Here is a 23,098-nt window from a genome sequence, read left to right as displayed (position 1 = left end):
CCCCTTTTATGTTCTTCCTCTTTCGAAAGCCAAACTGATTGTTACATAGGATATTGGAACAATGGAGACTGGTCTGTAGCTTTGGGGGAGATGTTTGTCTCCTTTTTTAAAAACCGGGACAACTTTTGATACCTTGAGTGCACCTGGAAAAACTCCAAATTCTACACATTTATTAAAAATATAAGTTAATGGTTTGGCAATTGAGTGTATTGTCTTTTTAATTATGTTATTTGATAACCAATAACAGTCCATACTTGTAGAAGCTGAAAATTTGGATACAGCTTTTATAACATCAGCAGGTGTGACAGCCCTCCATTGAAATGCTAGGTTAACAGGCAGTGGTGTTCCAACAAGGTTCATTGCAGATGAATTTGTTGCTTTGATACTGTTGCTTATTTCTTTAACTGAGTTTAAAAAGTACTCATTTAATTCTTCAGGATCAAGCAGAGCTGTTTCTGTGCGTTTTGGTGTATTCTCTTGTTTTATTATTTGCCAGGCTGCCTTGCATTTATTGGGAGCTCTTTCTATATAGTTCTCCACTGCTTGCATTTTTAGCTTTATAGTATTTTTTGCATTTCAGATATGACCTATGAATGTTCACACTCTGTTCTGCCCCTTGGTCAGAGGCTTGTTTATGCATCTGGTACAGCATATGCAAGTTTCCTCTAATTTCTACTAGCTCTTGTGTGAACCAGTTCAGACTTTTCTTTTTCATTTCATTTGGATATCTAATTTTTTTTACTGGTGAGCAAGAATACCATAAATCTGTGTACTTTTTGAAGAAGTTACCAAAGCTAATTTCAGCTTCCCTTCTTCCAGATTGACAATTATATTAAAGTCCCAATCTGCACTTCCTAATCTATCAAAAAACATATTTATGTACTCTTCCTTCTGTCTTCGTGCCACTACTACTTTAGATTCTTCAGTTTTAACTGACTGCCTCTTACAGAGTGTAAGGAGTAGTGGCTCATGATCTGTAAGTCCACTTCCTGCAAGTCTAACTGTAAAATCCTCCCTATGGAAATTCACAACAATATTGTCTATACAGGCATTCTTACGTGTGGCACAGTTATTTGTACAATAGAGGTCTAATGATCTTGGTATATTCAAAAATGTCCTAGCAACTGGTCTCTGTGTGTTTACCATTTCTATGTTGAAATCACCACATATAGCAATTCTCGTTTTACTCTTCAATATTTTTTTAATTATTAATTCACATTTTTCAATAAACAAATTTACATCACCATCTGGCGACCTATATAGACTAACTACCACTATATTTTCATTCATTAGTTTTACACAACTAAACTCCCCATCTAGCTCTGAGGAGTATGTAGATACATCAGTTCTGGAAAACATTATTCCTCCTTTGACAAAAATTCCCGCCCCACCATTCTTTCTCTGTTTTCTACATATCATTTCTCTCACAACATACCCTTGGGGAATGAACATATTTACTTGTTCTTGTGTTAACCAGCGCTCAGATACACATATAACATCTACATGCTCAGTGTTACATAAATGTTCTAATTCTAAAATTTTATTTCTAATGCAACGTATGTTAATTTGTAGAAAAGTAAGTAGTTTGTCTCTGTCTGTATTCCTCTGAGAGCAATTTGACTTTATATTTGAAGTTGTAGGTTCCATTAATGTCTTTAATCTTGATGCACTGTGATCATATGTGTTATGATAGTCTCATACCTGTTCATCCACTTGATGACTCACTTTGTTAACTGCTTTCACCTGTGAAACCACTGCTGATCCCACCAAAAATCCTGGTCCCACGGTTGTGATTTCTTTTTTCGGGTTAACTGCCGTACTCCACATGTTGGTATTCTCATCCCTTGAGCTTGATTTGCTGTTCTTCTTTTTGCAAGTAGGTCTCTCTTCTTATATGGTGCCTTCTTTCCTGCCACCTCATTTGCTGCTTCTTCAAACTTTTGCACTGTCCTCTTGGGTAAGTTTATTGCTTGAGTAATTGTCCTCTCCACACAAACAGAGTTCACTTTTAAGGATTCTGTTGTTATTTGTGCTGGAGTTGTGTCAGCAACAATTCTCACTGATTTTTTATCTGAGACTTCAGTATCCTTCCATTTAAGTTATATTGCTGTTTTGTACACTTTCCTGTTTGTTTCCACTGATTCATAAACCCTTGTGGCAATTAGTTCTTTACCAGTTGCATTAAGTTGTTGTCGATGTGCTGTATAAAGCTCCTTGTTACTAGGAGTATCAACAAAACAAGTGTTATGGAAGCCTTTCACTATTTTTTTTTAGTTTTCTGTTTGCAGATTGAATTTCTTGGTTTACACAAGACCATTCAGGCAGGTCATGTCTATGTGGTACACCAACTACAATCACCTTTGTATTTGTATTTCGTAATGCTGACAAGGCTTTATGTAGTGAACGAATTGCCAACTTGATTTCATTCTTTGCAACATCATTAGCCCCTGCCCATATAACTGCAAAATCTTCACTTGTCAACTTATGGAGGTCATTGCATTTTTTAGTATTACACTAGTGAGGGCACCTGGTATCACCTTCCCTTCAACATCATATTTATTTGAAGCTAAGTTTAAAATGTTTCTTGCACAGTCTCTGCCATGGCTATCTGAGGCAACGAATATTTTGGATCTCCTATTCACTGACTGACCTCAGGAGCAAAGGTTTGCATTTTCATTGCTGCACCCATAGATTGATTTCCTTTTTGAACTGCGTTCTGTGTTGTGGTATGCACACTGTGTTGTGAATCGTGATCTATGTTGGGTGCATCAAATCTGTAGTTTTTGCACATTTCTATCTTGCCTGATTCTCGCTTCTGTAGTTCGTTTGTTAGCAAACATATAATTGTTTTCGAATACTTAAGTTACTTTCTTACTATTCTGAGTTCATTCTGTAACTTTTCGCGCACACACACGTTTTTAACGGGTCTGTTTTGATTTCGTCCATATCGTCACCGTCAGTACGAAAACAATCACTGCATTTCCAGCTTTTCACTCTATTCGTTGAATTTACACACGAATAATGGAATTTCCTGTTACATTTTACACAACACACACCTTTTCTTGCTGTTTTGTTACAGGAACACGGTTTATTCCACGCTTCCTCACTTATTTCGTAAATAGTATTCAAAAACTGGTCGCGGCATTTTGCACTAGTTAGTTTCAAAGCACAATATGTCCCTGTTCTTTCAACAGATCGCCGTATTTTTAGTTACTCGCCGAGAACAATTACTAATCCACATATACACACCACAATATGTTTAACTTAAGCTCGTTAAACGATCAAAGTAACTTATTTTGTTCACACATTTATCAGCACACACTAGACAGCCATTCCAATTTGTAATTGTGTAATTTAGGGCTTTAATATTTGATGAGCAAATGTATAAAAACCACTCCCATTCAAAAACACCTCCTGAAATCCAAACTACAATGTGCAGAGTAAATTATTTCTGCTTAAATGTTGAGACTGTCCTCAAGTACGAGTCTGTTATTTTTCCACATTTATTGGAGTAAGATGTCAGTAAGGAAATAGGCCAAAAATTATTTAAGTCTTTCTTGTCACCATTATTAAAAAGAGGTTTAACAATAAATTGCATATTCTAATATGGCTGGAAAAATCTGTGTCAATGATGTATTCCATAATTATATCATTAAGGACATTATTTATTAAGTCAGAAAAACTTTTCAGAATCGAGCTTGAAATTTCATCAACAAATATGAGCTGTGCTTTAGAATTTTTAATTTCATTGAAGGATGTTGGTGCTACTTCTAGTTGCTTGAAGTTTTGTGGAATGACATTTTTAACATACTATCTTGTCTCTTTGATCGAGCTATTTAATTCTATTTTTGATGCTACACTTAGAAAATGATTGCAAAAAGTACTCACAATTTGTGAATTAAGAGTCACAACATTATCATTTAGTGTAATTACTATGGTACCTTGTACTCGACTGGTTGCTCTTTCACAGTATTCTGTACAAATTTAATCTTATTACGGTATCTGCATTATAAATTTATACCTGGGCATGCTTATTTCTGGACCATTTAAGGTCTTTTCTTAAGTATTTTATTCCGAATTCCAAGCAACATTGGATCTTAACTTATTCTGGATTTTACATAAATTTCCCTTTTCATCTTAAATGAGGTGTTAATCCCTTTAGTTGTGCACAGCTTACCTTCTTTATAGCGTTCCTGGGTAACTTTTTAGGACATATGCTTACAAATAGTGACACAAAGTTACTACGGGAATATATTGTATTTCAAATTAGGATCTCTTACTATAAGCGCATCATCCAATATCATCTCTTTTAACTTACTCTTAAAACATTGAACCCTGTTTTTATTTATAATAAGGCTCACTGCTTTGTATAAACATGCCTAAGACCTGTGAGGTGCTACATTGTTTATTTCCATTAACTGTGCATCATGATCAGGTACTCAGTTAACAATTTGGTACACATTAATCTTTTCAGCCTGAGCACTGCGTATAAAGATATTATCAATCTGAAGTGCTGGTATTTTGCTGATCATGAGGGAAAATTCACTAGTGAAATCAGACTGAAACAGTCAAATAATGTTTACAGTTGATTATTCCTGTCGAATTCTTTTAAGAAATCTACAGTGAAATCTCCACAAACTACTAACTTTTACATTTTGTCCTACAAGTAGCTCAATAATTCATCTATATTTCTCATAAATAGCTGAATATTTCCTAGAGTCGAACAGTAGATTCTTACAATTACAAGAGAAATATTCTGCAGTAATAACCACAAGCACATGCCTCTGCATTTGGATCTACACAGAAACTGCTTGTTTCAATATTTTGGCTTGTGTACATCTGTTATGTTTCAATGCCTCTTTTTCTTCATATTCTCTCTACATGAAAAAGATGCTAATCTATAACTTCTGATATCTATTTTATCTATTCCTGTGGTTACGTGGTGCTCAGAGAAGCACAGAACATTCTTCACTTCAGAATTTTCCACATTTAGATGTACAATTCCATACCAGGTACTACTGATTTAATGGAGTTCTCATCTGTGTTTGTTTCCTTAACACACAGAACATCCCAATAGTGTTTGCACTTCTCTGACAACATGTGTTGCTTAGTTCTCATGATGCTTCCTACATTTTTGTTACTAATAGTCAATGTGCTCTCTACATTTATGTCTCTAATAGTCAATGTTGGTTTTGAGCATTGGGTGAAGTTCTTCATAACTTCACCCAGTGATAGAACTATCAGCTTCTGACAAAAGTCAGCACTGTGCACCGTATGCTCACTTCCAAAGTATATGCCCACTTCCAAAGTATGTGCATTTCACTTATGATCTAGACTGGCAAAACAGAAACTCAAAACACATAAGAAGAGCAGCAGCTAGAATACACAGACATTCCTAAATATCTAAGAGTATACCTTGACAGATTTTTAAGCTACAAAAATCTCTGTATGCAAACTCCTAAGAAACTAGCAAAGAGAGATGACATTTTGAAGAAACTTACTTGAAGTATGTGATGAGCAAATGCTATTGTCCTCAGCACAAGGTAAGGCCCTGTAATTTTCCACTGCAGAGTATGTCTGCCCAATCTTGATCTACTCACATGGAAAACGTGGATATCATCCTGAATGAAACATGGCATTTAACAAGAGGCAGTATGAAGGCTACACTCCTGGACAAACTGAACAGAGCAGCACATTTCTCTGCCACATGTATTCATGATTCAGCAATAGTCTATAAGAACATGTTCAGAAGGACCTTCCATAAAAAACATGTAATGCAGTGTGCATAGAGCAAGTTTCCAGTAACATTAAACTCCACAAGAAGTTTCATGAACAGTGTGAACATGTAACCTCCAAAATGGTATGCCAAACAAGAAACTGAGTCAACATGTATCCAGTTGGAACAGGAAACACTGCATACTATGAACAGGTGTTCTGGTGTTATACCAGTAAAGGCAAACCTATCGAGGTGGAGGTTAGAAATTGACAGCTACATTTTCTGCTATTGTGGTTAGGCACAGTATGTGGCACATCCATTAGATTGTCCTATTGCGCCTCATACTGGTACCTTCAAAGATCTATGGCTAGGAAACAATCCAGCCATTAATGTTGCCCAACATTAGGCTGAAAATTTTAGAAGAGACCATAGATGTCCCATCCCCCCTGAAACCTGGAATACAGTTTTTATTCATTACATTCATTACAGAAATCTCACAGTTCTACAATGTTCTGGGATATATTAAGTTTTTTTGAGTCACCTATAAAATTCAGTTCTTGTGGCAGCACACATCTCAAAACTAGCCACCTCTTTATTTTTAAAAAAAGGCAATTTTAGTGTCATTCTTTGGGCACCATTGGAAAAGATGATGAGGATTGGAGACCATAGCTGAAAACTCAGCTGGACACAGTACAGTAAAAGTCAAAAGTAACGAAATGGAAAATTAGTAGCTGTAGTCTGGTTGAAGAAAATAAGATTGGAACTGTATATTGCACATATGAAAATTGCTTGAGAGTGCCGTATGTTCATGCATCCATACTAAGAGCACAACTTTCCTTACCAAATATTCTTCTTTTGAAGTAGCTGATGTTGCACAACATCACTGCACTAACTATAATGTGATACAATGCATAAATTCAAATCAGGTAGGTAAAATATGTACATTACATATTAGTCAATACTAAGTCTCTGAAGTACTCACTATGTAAGTCAGTGTCAAATAACTCAGATTCAGCCATTGTTGCTTTAACATAATCAAGGAGGCTTCCTATTCTGCAATCTGGATTTGCAAGTAGCTCCTTATCATCTGAAAAAGGAAGTAAAAAATAATCGTTTCACAAACATTTATAAGATACAAGAGCCAATCAAGTTAACTAAACTGGGTAACATTTTATTCAAATAATGAATTCAAATTAGTACTCATAATGTTTGAATAGCTTAGAGCATTTCATTTCTTTTTATTTTGCCATCCCATAATACTGCTTGCAGATGTAGACTAGATGAACAAAGGAGTGTACGCGATATGCCTCAATCAGTTTTTGGTCACATAGTCAACAGTACAAACACACAGCTAAATGTTCTCAGTAATCAATATATATCTCAGTAATCTATATATTTGCTATAATAATGTTGTTGTTCGGGTGGAACTCACAAACGTCTTTTGAAATTGAAGGGAGAATATTTACCTCCTACATTCCGTTGTCAACAACAGTCTGCAGCCAAGAGTGCACACTATTACTTGTCCAGTTAATGTTGTGCTCCCCATTTGCAGTAATTTAAGCTAATGTTCCAAACTCACTATTATTTCATAAAAAGTAAATATCCAAGCGAGACCACTAGAAACAGTTCGCAGATACGACTAGTTATCTTCGACATTCACTCAGCTAGCTGATCTTCACGCACTGCTTCAAGCCCCACATCATATGCTACATGTTAACAATTAAATAACAGTGCACAGTTATTAGTCGCAAATCCCGAAGTAAAAACTCGACTACTTTTTATTGAAATATGAGGTATTGTTGTGGTCAAGCTAAATAGTATCAATAATGTCTTTGTTGATAAACGTGCTGAATAAATTTCGATTGTGACAAATTCTGATGCAGTCCACATTTTGAATTTCGCGGTGTCACTTCTTGAACAGGGTATCAATGCGCGACGAAGTAACTGTCGGCAATCTTTGTTACAGATAGAATCGACTTAAAAAGGATTTGAAATATTTGTGTTACCTGCATATTTTATCTTGATGAACATATTTTAACGCATGTGCTACACACTGTAGTGCATAGATATTTGTCTTTATGCCAGCAAAACATCCAATAATGGGGCCAACACCCTACACGATAACTCTTCTCTTTGGTAGCCAAGGAGTATTATAATACAGTATTTTGACTTTAACTGACAAGTAGACAACCGCACACGCATAACATGGAATGTGCAGCTTAAATTGTGGAGTACAAATACTAAAAGTATACAGATAACGCATTACGTTCAGTCGTACCAAAATGCATGGAATGGGGCGGGGGCGCTGTATGCCTGCGCCAAGGGCGTAGTAGGCGCTTAAAAACTGACTGAAAAAAAAACCGTTTCAAGAATTAATCTGGAGAGGTAGGTTGAGTTCGCCTACCGCTCGTATCCGTATCTTCTACCAGGGAAAAAAAGACGCAAGTTGTTGTCACAGTGCCATTGCATCAACGAGTTATCATGGAGAAAGGACTACTACAGAACAGACATCTGTCGCTAACATGGTTTGTGTGACAACATTGTGCTCATACATTTCACTCATGTTCAATAATGGAGTTCTCGCTGCTACTTCGGTACGGTATTGTAGAATCCAGCGTTGGCAACGGTACGATCGTAAATATAAGACAATTTAAGACGGTTTGCGAACATACGACCCACCCCTCGGATCATACGTCTGTTGTACGACCTTATGCAGCAGCTAACAAAGAAGGGCAGTCACCAAGTCGGAGAGCACAGGAGCCACCAGCAACAGCAACCACACAGATGAGGTCATGAGGCCTGGGAGATCATCAGCAGAAGCAGTTTCCAGTCAAGACAGATGACTGAGAACTAGGAGACCTGCTACACTAAGTGAGGATTTCGTATGGTATCGAGTAAGCAGAAAGAGGACATGGAAAAAGATGTAAGTAAAACTGTCCATCTTAAATACCAGTGTGACAATAGCGAGAGGAATATAAACATAGGACAAAGATATGGCCCAGGTTTAACGACACAAACTGAAAAAATTCACTGCATAGTACCAGAAGCAAAGGGAGCAAGTGAAACGCTTAATACATTACAGGAAGGGGAACTATTAAATTTAAAGCCAACTGTTAGAATACTTCACCAAAATGTTCAATACATAAACAATAAAACAGAGGAACTAGAGGTAATATTACATGAATATAGGCCAAAAATTCTAGTAGTTACAGAACATGGGCTAAAACAAAATCACATAAGAATATACAACTTGAATATACATATACATGAATATAGGCCAAAAATTCTAGTAGTTACAGAACATGGGCTAAAAGAAAATCACATACGAATATACAACTTGAAGAATTATGTGAAAGTAGCCAGTTTTTGCAGAGCTTCCTATAAAGGTGGTGGGGTTGCCATTTTTTCTAACGATAAATCAACTAAAGCCATAAATATAACAAAATATGCTATAGAATTGATCTTTGAAGCTACAGCACTGGAAACTAAAATTGCTGGGAATTTATGTTGTGTATTAGGTTTGTATCGATCACCAAATGGTGTAATTAAAACTTCTTTGAACAGCTGGAAGGTATAATCCAACACCTCTCAAAAAATATGCTTATTTGATCATTATAGGAGATCTGAACATAGACACAAGTAAAAATACAGACAATACTAAGACCCTACTGGGCTTATTGTGCGTATTCAATCTAACAATAAAAATAGACAAACAAAACAGAGTAACAAAGCATAGTGAAACTGTAATTGATCATGTAATAACAAATATTCCTACATGCTATTGTGACACACAGGTAATAAACTCCACATTAGCAAACCATTTTGCAACCATGATAGACATAAATATTCAGTACAGAAGATATGGGAGATGAGAAGACAGAACTGCCCACATAACATAAATCAGCTAAAAAAATGTTAGAGGCAGAAAACTGGGAAACAATATATGTAGCTAAAGATACAAACACCAAATGGGACCAGTTTTTTTTTCTTTATTCAATTATTATTATGATTTTACATGTCCTGTTAGTAACAGGCTTGTCAAAAAACAACAAAAAAAGAATAGCTGGGTGACTGGAGAAGTAATCCACACCAGAAATATTCTGAGAGTGTATTATGACCTCTCCAAACAAAAAAATACTGAGGCCTACAACACACTGTGTAAAATAGAAAAGAAAGAGTACTGTAGTTTCATCAGAGAAACTAAACCATCATTCATCAGGATGTCTATAGATAAGGGAAAGAACTACTCAAAAGGTTTATGGTCTTTCATTAATGAAGAGAGAGGAAAAGTAATAAATCGGGCAGAGGACATCTGCCCACTGATGAGTGGGAAAGGCAGTGCAAACCCTCTAGAATTAGCCAATACATTTAACAGATATTATATTACTGTAGCAGACGAAGTAATAAGACAAAATAAAACAAATGCAGTAAGTAAATTGTTAAATGCTGCACATACAAATCATAGTATGGTTTTCATAACTACAACAGATACAGAAGTGTCAAACCTAATAAAACAACTTAAAATTAAACATTCATCTGGATTGCATGGTGTCACATCACATCTCATAAAGGAATGCAGAGACTGTATATTAAAACCATTGACACACAAGCTGAATGCTGCGATAGAAGAAGATATATTTCCAGATTCACTGAAAGTAAGTAAAGTGAAACTAATATTTAAGAAAGAGAACAGGGATGAATTAGGAAATTGCAGGCCAATATCATTGATCTCAACATTTGCTAAAATCTATGAAATGATAATAAAGAAAATAGAATTGTAAGTTTTATAACAAAGTACAGTATACTGCATTCATCACAACATGGTTTCAGAGAAGGGAAGTCAACAAAAACAGGATCGACAGATATAATTAAGGACATTCTTAATTTACTTGACAGGCAACAAAAGACTTGTGGGATTTTTATGGACCTATCTAAGGCATTTGACTGTGTGAACCACTCAAAATTAATGATGAAATTATATCAGTATGGAATTAGAGGAAAATGCTATGACATACTTAAATCATACATTACAAATAGGAAACAATGCACGGAAATCAGACATACTAGTGGGGGAAATACAACAAACTACAGATCAGAATCGCAACCTGTTAAACATTGTGTGCCACAAGGGTCAGTGCTTGGGCCAATACTATTTATACTCTACGTAAATGACTTCTCTTACTATATAAATCAGAGACTTATAATGTATGCTGATGACACAACAATCATTTGCACAGCTGACACAAAGGAGGAGCTTGAGAAGGAAGTACTCCTGAATATCAAAAATGCAAATAAATATCTAACACAAAACAACCTGTTTATGAATCAGCCTAAAACAATGAATGTAGTATTTCAGACCCATCATAGTAAAAATTATAATATAAATGGAAAGACTATTAAAGAAGTAACCAGCACAAATTTTCTAGGAACTATAATAGACAAATATTTGGCATGGGGGGAGCACACAGATGCATTGTGTAAAAAGATAAACAAACAGATCTTCATCATGCATAAAACAGCTAAGACTGTGGATGATAAAGTCCTCAGATCAATGTATTATGGACTTGTCTTTCCACACTTGTCTTATTTAGTTCATATATGGGGAAGTGCACAAGCTGGCTACTTAAAAAGAATATTCACAATTCAGAAAAGGGCAGTGAGATGCATTGCAAAAATACCACCAAGTTAGACCTGTCAGCTTATATTTGAAACTATATCTCACAGAGAAATGTATATATAGTTTGAGTGAATACTAAGATGGTGTTTAATTATGTTATACCATTACTGAAATATACCTTTAAAAATTATCATTTCTGTATGTTGTTTGGATTTGTGTGTATATATAATGTGAAACATGTAATATCTTTGTATGCTTATAGACTATTTCTGTTATTTGTATACAATGAAATCAAGTTTGATGTTAATAGCCTATTGTATGACACACCCAATACTCTCAGCTGGATTTTCAGCTGGAGTCCATGGGCAAAGAATAAATAAATAAAGAAGTAAATAAATATGAAATGTTAACTATTATTAATATTTCATTATATTAATTTTCATAGCTTGTTTAACTTTTGACGATATATTTCACAAATATGATTTTGAGCAGTATGCATGCCAGTCTGTTCAGCTGTGAGATTTCCTAATTTCATTACACTGCGGTTGCGTAACTCCACGTATGACGTCGGCACCGGTCCGAGTTGACGTGCTACTCAACGTGTTTTGTGACGTCACTTCCTGCTATTTCTCATTGAGAAGCCATTTCGTCACATGAAACAAAATAAATTCTGCGAAATATCGGTAGCATGCCATATAAAGTAGAACCAATAGAAAGCAAGAACGCTCCCTACTTTCCCAACAGAGAGCAAGACACCGTATTGTGCTTATTTCAGCAGCAGCCTATGTTTGATGGGTTTTATTTTACACACTACACCCCATGCTTCTTTTAAGCACCAACACGTTGAAATGTCTCGACATGAATCGTTATCGGTACGAGTCGTAATAAAATGACTGGAAAAGTCATTTTGGTAGATAAAGAATTTTCGTTTTTAGTTATATTCACATTAGGCCTACAGGTCGTGTGTAATGAGAGTAAGCTGTTTTAAAGCAACGACCCATTTAAGATTCATGAAAACATGTCGTTCTTATTATGACTTATTATACATTTAAGAATCAATAAAAATTTGGAGGATAAAATTAAAAAAGTCGAAAGTGCAGGTGCATGTAAGCTTAGCGTAGTTCACTGAGGCATTGCAATAGAGAACGAGCAATAGAGCAAAGAAGTGTTCGCGTCTTCTAATATGGAACCGTTTCTTTCACCTTCGCCTTTTCCAAACAGTTGCGAGAGTTTCATATGAAATTAGTAAAACAATTTCTGTAATATTTGAGGTTATGTTAATATGAGTACGCTCTGTGTCAAAAGTGTGTGTGTGTGTGTGTGATTTGGTGAACTTTTATAAGCCCTCTTTCCTGAGTGGACATGCATCTTTCATTTTTGTCATATTACACGTTCACGGGTATAAAAATTTCATTTATGTATATCACAGAGAGAACAACATGACTAGTTTACAGCCAAGAAACGAAATGTTCCTTTTAGTAGAGCTAAGATAGGAATTCTATGCGCATCCATTTTTGTGAACAAACTGTATGCTTTGCGAGCCAAATAAATCAGACAACCACCGATGGAGAGCACAAAATCACGTCAACCAGCTCGTGCGTGTGCCAAAAACATTGAGTCTCGTGATGTGGGATATCCCATTTGCGTGCACGTCTACGTTAGCTGACTAGTCCCGTGTGCCGATAGCTTTAGGTTGTTCCCAGAGATGAATCCCTGTGGGGTATTCACCGCATTGATTGCGTTGCACAGCCCGCAATGCTCATATGTAAGGTGAAAAGGATTACAGTTAAATTGTTGACTCAAGTGAGGATAGTGAGCGGTACAGCAGACGTGTTTAAATATAAGGGGAGAAAATAAAAAATATAGAAAATTCTGGGAAACTAATTCCGAATTTAAAAGTTGGATATGCGCTGATGAATCGAACTCCAAATGTGCTAGATGTAGAATCTGTAACGTATCTTTTTTATATGAATTGGGATGCATTAAAAAATTTTTGAAAATGAAAAATCATGTCAAAAAGTGAAGGGGGTGTCATCTAACTAAACACCTGGCAATACTGAGTAGATTTGTGAAATCATCTACCGCAGAAATATCTTTAAATAATCTGGCTCACATTGCAGAAATTAAATTGGCAGGATTCGTGGGAGAACACGGTCTTCCTTTCAATTTTGTAGATCATCTGGAGGGTTTAGTTAATAGTTGCTTTCCTGATTCTTAAGTCGATGACGCTGTAAGTCTGTGTCACACTAAATGTTCCCAGATAGTATAGAACGCGATAGAAGAAAGCCATAAGAAGAAACTTGCAAAAACTGAGACATACAAAATTCAGTCCTCTTACCGATCAGCCAAAGGACGTTAAAAATTCCTGATAAAGACACAAATAGAACTGATATTAGAGTTTGGAATCTTTGTGAAATTTTTAAGCCAGGTGAGTATGAAAGGCTAGTGAAGTTGCAACAAGTAAAAACCTTTATTCGAATCTAATACTTTCATTTTATGAGTACAATATTTCTGAAAACAGTATTGTGGGATTTGCATCTGACGGTTGTAATTCTATAATGGGGTCAAGATACACTGTTGCTACTTGGTCAACTGAAAAATGTCTTGGATTAAATATTCACAAATGCATATGTAACTGGCTTCACATATGTACCAGTGAAGCTTTTAAATGTCTTTCTGGGCATTCTGAAGACCTGTCTAGGAACATTCATAATCATTTCAAACCTAGTGCTGAGAACAGACACTAATGCATTAATTTCAAACTTGTTTGTATATCAGAATTTATAAAATGTTGTATGCATCACACAGAGAAGATGGCTATCTTTGCAGGTCTTTGTAGTGAGAACGTCAGAACAGTGGTATGCTCGCCATCTCTATTTTCATTCTAAAGTCTTAGAGGGGAGGCTGTTTGCGGCAGCAGAAATTCACTGATCGCACAGTGACAACTTTTTAAAATTGTCTAATTAATTTTGGCCCATATTTTTAGCAAAATTCACAGATTTCTGGAGTGGCAAAGTTGTTATCATTAGCTTACATGACAATTTGACAAAGAGTTACAGGGAAATATTGCTTTGCTACAAGGAGTGGTGCTATGTCCAATAAATTGATTGACATTGAGCCCAACAACAAGACAAAGTTTCTTCCTGACAGCCAAGTGTATTTAGGAGTTCAAGTTCTGAACGCATTCAGAAACCAGAAACATACAGGGTGTATCAATAAGAACCATCCGATTTGGCATATCTGTATTTCTAAAACTTGTTGTTGTTGTGGTCTTCAGTCCTGAGGCTGGTTTGATGCAGCCCTCCATGCTACTCTATCCTGTGTAAGCTTCTTCATCTCCCAGTACGTACTGCAACCTACATCCTTCTGAATCTGCTTAGTGTATTCATCTCTTGGTCTCCCTCTACGATTTTTACCCTTCACATTGCCCTCCAATGCTAAATTTGTGATCCCCTGATGCCTCAGAACATGTCCTACCAACCGGTCCCTTCTTCTTGTCAAGTTGTGCCACAAATTTCTCTTCTCCCCAATTCTATTCAGTACCTCCTCATTAGTTACGTGATCTACCCATCTAATCTTCAGCATTCTTCTGTAGCACCCACATTTCGAAATCTTCTGTTCTCTTCTTGTCTAAACTACACTCCTGAAAATTGAAATGAGAACACCGTGAATTCATTGTCCCAGGAAGGGGAAACTTTATTGACACATTCCTGGGGTCAGATACATCACATGATCACACTGACAGAACCACAGGCACATAGACACAGGCAACAGAGCATGCACAATGTCGGCACTAGTACAGTGTATATACACCTTTCGCAGCAATGCAGGCTGCTATTCTCCCATGGAGACAATCGTAGAGATGCTGGATGTAGTCCTGTGGAACGGCTTGCCATGCCATTTCCACCTGGCGCCTCAGTTGGACCAGCGTTCGTGCTGGACGTGCAGACCGCGTGACACGACGCTTCATCCAGTCCCAAACATGCTCAATGGGGGACAGATCCGGAGATCTTGCTGGCCAGGGCAGTTGACTTACACCTTCTAGAGCACGTTGGGTGGCACGGGATACATGCGGACGTGCATTGTCCTGTTGGAACAGCAAGTTCCCTTGCCGGTCTAGGAATGGTAGAACGATGGTTTCGTTGACGGTTTGGATGTACCGTGCACTATTCAGTGTCCCCTCGACGATCACCAGTGGTGTACGGCCAGTGTAGGAGATCGCTCCCCACACCATGATGCCGGGTGTTGGCCCTGTGTGCCTCGGTCGTATGCAGTCCTGATTGTGGCGCTCACCTGCACGGCGCCAAACATGCATACGACCATCATTGGCACAAAGGCAGAAGCGACTCTCATCGCTGAAGACGACACGTCTCTATTCGTCCCTCCATTCACGCCTGTCGCGACACCACTGGAGGCGGGCTGCACGATGTTGGGGCATGAGCGGAAGACGGCCTAACGGTGTGCGGGACCATAGCCCAGCTTCATGGAGACGGTTGCGAATGGCGAGGACGCCGATACCCCAGGAGCAAGAGTGTCCCTAATTTGCTGGGAAGTGGCGGTGCGGTCCCCTATGGCACTGCATAGGATCCTACGGTCTTGGTGTGCATCCGTGCGTCGCTGCGGTCCGGTCCCAGGTCGACGGGCACGTGCACCTTCCGCCGACCACTGGTGACAACATCGATGTACTGTGGAGACCTCACGCCCCACGTGTTGAGCAATTCGGCGGTACGTCCACCCGGCCTCCCGCATGCCCACTATACGCCCTCGCTCAAAGTCCGTCAACTGCACATACGGTTCACGTCCACGCTGCCGCGGCATGCTACCAGTGTTAAAGACTGCGATGGAGCTCCGTATGCCACGGCAAACTGGCTGACACTGACGGCGGCGGTGCACAAATGCTGCGCAGCTAGCGCCATTCGACGGCCAACACCGCGGTTCCTGGTGTGTCCGCTGTGCCGTGCGTGTGATCATTGCTTGTACAGCCCTCTCGCAGTGTCCGGAGCAAGTATGGTGGGTCTGACACACCGGTGTCAATGTGTTCTTTTTTCCATTTCCAGGAGTGTATTTACCATCCACGTTTCACTTCCATACAAGGCTACACCCCATACAAATACTTTCAGAAACGACTTACTGACACTTAAATCTATACTCAATGTTAACAAATATATCTTCTTCAGAAAAGCTTTCCTTCCCTTTGCCAGTATATATTTTATATCCTCCATACATTGGTCATCATTAGTTATTTTGCTTCCCAAATAGCAAAATTCATCTACTACTTTAAGTGTCTCATTTCCTAATCTAATTCCCTCAGCATCACCTAATTTATTTCGACTACATTCCATTATCCTTGTTTTGCTTTTGTTGATGTTCATCCTATATCCTCCTTTCAAGACACTGCACATTCCGTTCCACTGCTCGTCCAGGTTCTCTGCTGTCTGACAGAATTACAATGTCGTTGGCAAACCTTTAAGTTTTTATTTCTGCTCCATAGTTTTTAATTACTACTCCAAATTTTTATTTTGTTTCCTTTTCAGCTTGCTCAATATACAGATTGAATATCATCAGAGATAGGCTACAACCCTGCCTCACTCCCTTATCAACCACTGCTTCACTTCTGTGTCCCTCGACTCTTATAACTGCCATATGGTTTCTGTAAAAATCGTAAATAGCCTTTCGCTCCTTGTAGTTGACCCTGCCATCTTCAGAATTTGAAAGAGAGTATTCCAGTCAACATTGTCAAAAGCTTTCTCTAAGTCTACAAATGCTACAAATGTAAGTTTGCCTTGCCTTAGCCTATCTTCTAAGAGAAGTCATAGGGTCAAAAAAATGGCTCTGAGCACTATGGGACTTAACTGCTGTGGTCATCAGTCCCCTAGAACTTAGAACTACTTAAACCTAACTAACCTAAGGACATCACACACATCCATGCCCGAGGCAGGATTCGAACCTTCGACCGTAGCGGTCGTGCGGTTCCAGACTGTAGCGCCTAGAACCGCTCGGCCACTCCGGCCGGCTCATAGGGTCAGTACTGCCTCACGCGTTCCTAAATGACTCCAGAATCCAAAGTTATTTTCCCCAAGGCCTGCTTCTACCAGTTTTTCCATTGTTCTGTAAGGGATGCATGTTAGTATTTTGCAACCATGATTTATTTAACTGATAGTTCGGTAATTTTCACACCTGTGAACGTTTGCTTTCTTTGGGGTTGGAATTATGAGCATAAGTGCTAACGTCAGCTTTTATTTTTGAAGCACTGGAGGGAGATGCAACACCACATAGAAACAAAGCCTACACAGTTACGCTTGAGAGATCTGTGACGTCACAGATCTGCGGCTAAATACTAGGATCTCTAATAGATTCCCAACAATAAGCGTCTAACGTTAACAGTAATGGGGACACTCGATTACTGACTAATCTGATAGATGTCTCCATGGTCGCGCTACCATGATCCCTTGCGAATCCACGATGATCATTTCTGCTGTTCAGCAAGGGAAGCTTTAAAATGACGTCGAACATATTTGGTGCGTGGCTGTCATCACAGTGATCGTTCCAAAGTATGTGAAATACATAATTCTTCTTAAGACACAACTCACTGATTAAAAAAGTCACAATAGGCGATTAGAATGTTGTAACAAATAGCTGTAACAATTAGCCGTGTTCGATCCCTCCTCCATCTCTCTCACTCCTCTCCGACCTCCCCTCTCTAGGCACATGTTTGTCGAATAACACACGAAATTTTTCACTGTAGGATTCGAGTTGTATATTGCAAGCCGGGATAGTTTTTGGTTGTTGTTAAAATTCTTAACCTAGGTCAGAGACGATCTTCGGCAGAAATGGCAATCATCATTTAAAAAGGGAAACGTTCGACGAGTTACCTGTTTTTTCATGCTTAGCATTATGCATTTCTTCTCATAATAAAGTAAAAATGTTTACATAGGTATTTTTGTAATGCTTCAGACAAAATAAATCTGTCTGAATTTCTCATTGCAGTAAACCATAAAAAGACAGTTGCAGGGCATGAAAGGCAGAATACACATATAAACGTCATATAAATTACGTATGGAAATATTTGTTCTTGATAATAATTTTTCGAAACACATCATGTCAAGTATGAACATACTTAACTTCTGACCATTTCATAATAACTGACTCCTGACTTTGAGCTCATATTCTGGTCTCATTGCATTACAAACATAGAATGTTATATCTTTCCGGAATCTTGGAAATGTCTAATTTTATTCAGTGTGTGAATATCGTGTCTTACCTGAAATAAGGGCAACATATGCGGTAATATTTAAGAGAAACTGTGCTTTCTCTAGATTCATTCGGCGAGTGTCAACTTTAATGACGCATAAAAATCAGTCCGTGATTAGGAGAAAAATTTCCTTTTACACAGTTTAAAGATGCAACATTATTCTATTTGCAGGCAGATTTTCGTTATTTTCTGATGGCTCGTTTCATCGCTATAATGTGAAATGCAAGACGGTGCGATTAAGCTTAGCGTTGTAGCTATTGCAACAGAGAAGGCACTGGTGTTAAGCTTGAAACTGTTTGGCTACATCATATATCTTTCACTGATGAATACTCCTCGAGTTCGTCAGTTAAGAATTTGTCAAGCAATTGTGTTAGTAGCTGCAATATATGCGAGGCTATGGTGTGCCGTAGTTGTCATACCAGTGCGCCACCACAGTTGTAATGCGCCAAAGGCGCCTAGTCATCAGTGAAAAACAGCAACTGCATAGTCGCATTCCAGTACAGCATGGTCGCATTCAGTTTTTGATGCAAATAGAGGCAAATAATACGGGAATTGCAAATAAATGCTTGATAGGCAAGCACCTCACAATAAATGAACATTTGTATAGCACATTTCAACAGTAAAGGGAGAAGTCGATTGGCTAGAATAAATTGTGCAGTGGAGAATGATGACTGAAAAAAACCTGCCTTAATCGCTTTCGCTGCCGGCCTAGGTCTTGCTGCTGCTGTTATTGCAGTCATCAATTTGGATCAGCGACGGTTCTATTGCTATGTCAAGACGGTGGGCTCTTTGTGCTTAACTGTTTTCAGGTTAGTATACATGACTCACGGAATTCCTCCAGATACTTTGGGGACCACCTTCCAGAGCTGGGCGACACAACTGTAAATTACCATTTATTTTAAAATTCTTGTTCTCCTTTGTTACCTAGTTCTTGACAGATGCCTGGATAAGTTCAATGACATTCAATTCGCAATGCACTGTAGGCAACCACACGAGTTTTATTTCCTTCTCCACTGATTGCAATACACATTGCCAACGGTATTTCTGTGTCTTGGAGTGCAGTCGCGCATGTTTCTATAGACGAGCTGTAGTAAATTCCTCATGTAATGTGGCATTACATGGAGCATCTACAATATTGTTTTCCATCCATTCAATAAAAGAATCCTGTTTCCATTTCGCATATGGATTTCGTGATACTGGATTTATCGTCATGTTATATGGATCCTGGTCTAAAACAATCTCAGATTTATTTGGTAATTTTTCGAGAATGCTCCTAAATTACTTTTTGTAGCATTTGGCATTCATTTCAGAATGATAATCTGCACCTCCTTTTTGCCCAGTGAAATATAAGCCAGTATTTTGCAGGAACCCATCTTCATTCCCAATGTGGCACATTATAATCATTTTCCCTGAACTAGACTGTGTTTGAATTACTCCTTTCCAGCTGGACACTTCCTCTGTGATAAGCGTATACATTTTATCATGCATATGGCATTTTTTGTTCCTGCTAATCAAACTTTCTGAAATCATTTGCACCACACAAGCCTCATCAATTTATTAAATAGTCCATCCAGTGTTGCGGAAATGTCTTATTTCCCGCAAGAACTCGTCTCTTTTGCCTGTTACGTTGTTGTTTTCCATCAACACAAGTTTTTGTCAACTTTTCATATCTGAAATCCAATTTTTGAATAGCATGCCAAACAGTTGTTTCATTCATATCAAGAACCCACTTCAGTCTTCAACTTTTCCAACGTGTCTTCCACTGCTGTTCCACACAGAAGTCATGGATTTTTCTGCTTATGACTCCGTGTGTAAACTCATCCAATACAAACTTCTTCGCCTACCAAAACTTTTTTTTGGTGATACAAGACATTAAGTTTCTCAATATTCTCACAAAATTCGCTTCACTGTGCTTTCACTAATACTGAGACATTTAGAAGTTCTCTTTACTAGCTACACTACTGGCTATTAAAATACACCAAGAAGAAATGCAGATGATAAACAGGTATTCATTGGACAAATATATTATACTAGAACTGACAGGTGGTTACATTTTCACGCAATTTGGGTGCATAGATCCCGAGAAATCAGTACCCAGAACAACCACCTCTGGCCGTAATAACGGCCTTGATACACCTGGGCATTGAGTCAAACAGAGCTTGGATGGCGTGTACAGGTACAGTTGCCCATGCAGCTTCAACACAATACCACAGTTGCAATATCGTGCTGAAATGTAGGGTTTCGTAGGGATCGAATGAAGGGTAGAGTCATGGGTCGTAACACATCTGAAATGTAACGTCCACTGTCCAAAGTGCCGTCAATGCGAAGAAGAGGCGACTGAGACGTGTAACCAATGGCACCCCATACCATCACGCTGGGTGATATGCCAGTATGGTGATGACGAATACACGCTTCCAATGTGCGTTCACCGCGATGTCGCCAAACACGAATGTGACCATCATGATGCTGTAAACAGAACCTGTATTCATCGGAAAAAATGACGTTTTGCCATTCGTGCACCCAGGTTCGTCGTTGAGTACACCATCGCAGGCGCTCCTGTCTGTGATGCAGCACCAAGGGTAACCGCAGCCGTGGTCTCTGAGCTGATAGTCCATGCTGCTGCAAACATCGTCGAACTGTTCGTGCAGATGGTTGTTGTCTTGCAAACGTCCCCATCTGTTGACTCAGGGATCGCGACGTGGCTGCACGATCTGTTACAGCCATGTGGATAAGATGCCTGTCATCTCTATTGCTAGTGATACGAGGCCATCGTGATCCAGCACTGCGTTCCGTATTACCATCCTGAGCTCACCGATTCCATATTCTGCTAACAGTCATTGGATCTCGACCAATGCGAGCAGCAATGTCGCAATAAGATAAACCACAATCGCGATAGGCTACAATCCGACCTTTATCAAAGTCGGAAACGTGATGATACGTATTTCTCCTCCTTACATGAGGGCATCACAACAACGTTTCACCAGGCAACGCCGGTCAACTGCTGTTTGTGTATGAGAAATCGGTTGGAAACTTTCCTTGTGTCAGCATGTTGTAGGTGTCGCAACCGGCGCCAGCCTTGTGTGAATGCCCTGAAAAGCTAATCATTTGCATATCACAGCATCTTCTTCTTGTTGGTTAAATTTCGCATCTGTAGCATGTCATTTTCGTAGTGTATCAATTTTAATGGCTAGTTGTGTATAATAAGGAAATGCTCGCGCCCTATTCTTTTTCGGCCTCAAAGCAAGTACGCACAACAATCACCGTAGGCTTTTCACAACGCCATAAATGATTCACGGTTTCACACAAGTAAAAGGCAACTAGTTACATTATGAGCACTGTCTTACACATCTACTCAGCAACGAATGGGAGAACGATTGTTTTCTATCTGACAGGAAGCAGAAATGTAAACATTGCAACAATGAACAATGTCTGGCAAGATGGCACATGCAAGCACGCAGCCCATAGAAATGCAAAAGCAAATAAATTAAAGATGTGATGTTAGCGCTTTATATGGATTTATGTGCAAATGAAAGTAACGGCCGCGAAAGTAAACAACAGAGCTTGCATTTACAGTTTTTGTCTTATTAATGTTTATCACCATTAGGACAAAACGACCAATTGGAAAGCAACAATTCGTCTGGAAGTTGAGTATGATCGTATCTTTAAACTGTGCAAAGGGAGTTTTCCTCCTAATTGCCATCTGACTTCTGTGACTCCTGAAATTTGACACTCGCCAGAACATGATCGAAGAAGCATGATTTCTCTTAGATATTATCGCATATAGGGGCTCTTTTCAATTAAAATGTAATATCCTTACACCAAATAAAAGTAGACATTTCCCTGATTCTGGCAAGGTATAACACATCGATGTTTGTCATGTGATGTGACTAGAACATGAGCTCAAAGTCAGGGGTCAAGTATTAAGAAATGGAGTTATTTAAATCATGAATGACACAGGTCCATGCCTTCCAGAAACATTGATTATGATGAATGAAATTAGGAAATGACATTTTTTGAATAGGTATCGTGTTTGAGTTTATTCGCTCATTATCAAATGATTTTGTAGTTACGTCCCCGCACCATACCTCAAGGAGCTAATTCTGGTGCACACTTCGAGCTCTCCTCACTATCCATGGCTTCACCCATAAATATTTCCATTTCTGTTTCTTTTTAAGCAATGTGCTCACCACCAACACTAAATTAAATCCTGTTGTATAGACGACAACCATTCCCAAGCAACTACAAGGAAAAATTTTATGATAATGTAGCTCCAATGAAATAGTTTGGTCAAAGAAGTCTGACCAAATCTTTTAGGTTTTATGTGATTTCCTTAAATTGCTTCAGGTAAATGCTGGAATGGTTTCCGTGAAAGGGCACAGCCAACCTCCTCCTCCATCTTTCTCTAATCTGATAGGACCTATGGAGAGAAAAGCAAAGAAAAAAAAACCAGTTATGTGTTTGTGACAAATCTTAAACGCACCATTGCTTTGAATTAGCTTTTGCTTAACTTGCG

The sequence above is a fragment of the Schistocerca americana genome, chromosome 1 (genome assembly GCF_021461395.2).
Source record: "Schistocerca americana isolate TAMUIC-IGC-003095 chromosome 1, iqSchAmer2.1, whole genome shotgun sequence".
NCBI lineage: Eukaryota > Metazoa > Arthropoda > Insecta > Orthoptera > Acrididae > Schistocerca > Schistocerca americana.
The sequence above is the reverse complement of the archived record's forward strand: the minus strand, read 5'-3'. Positions refer to the sequence as shown.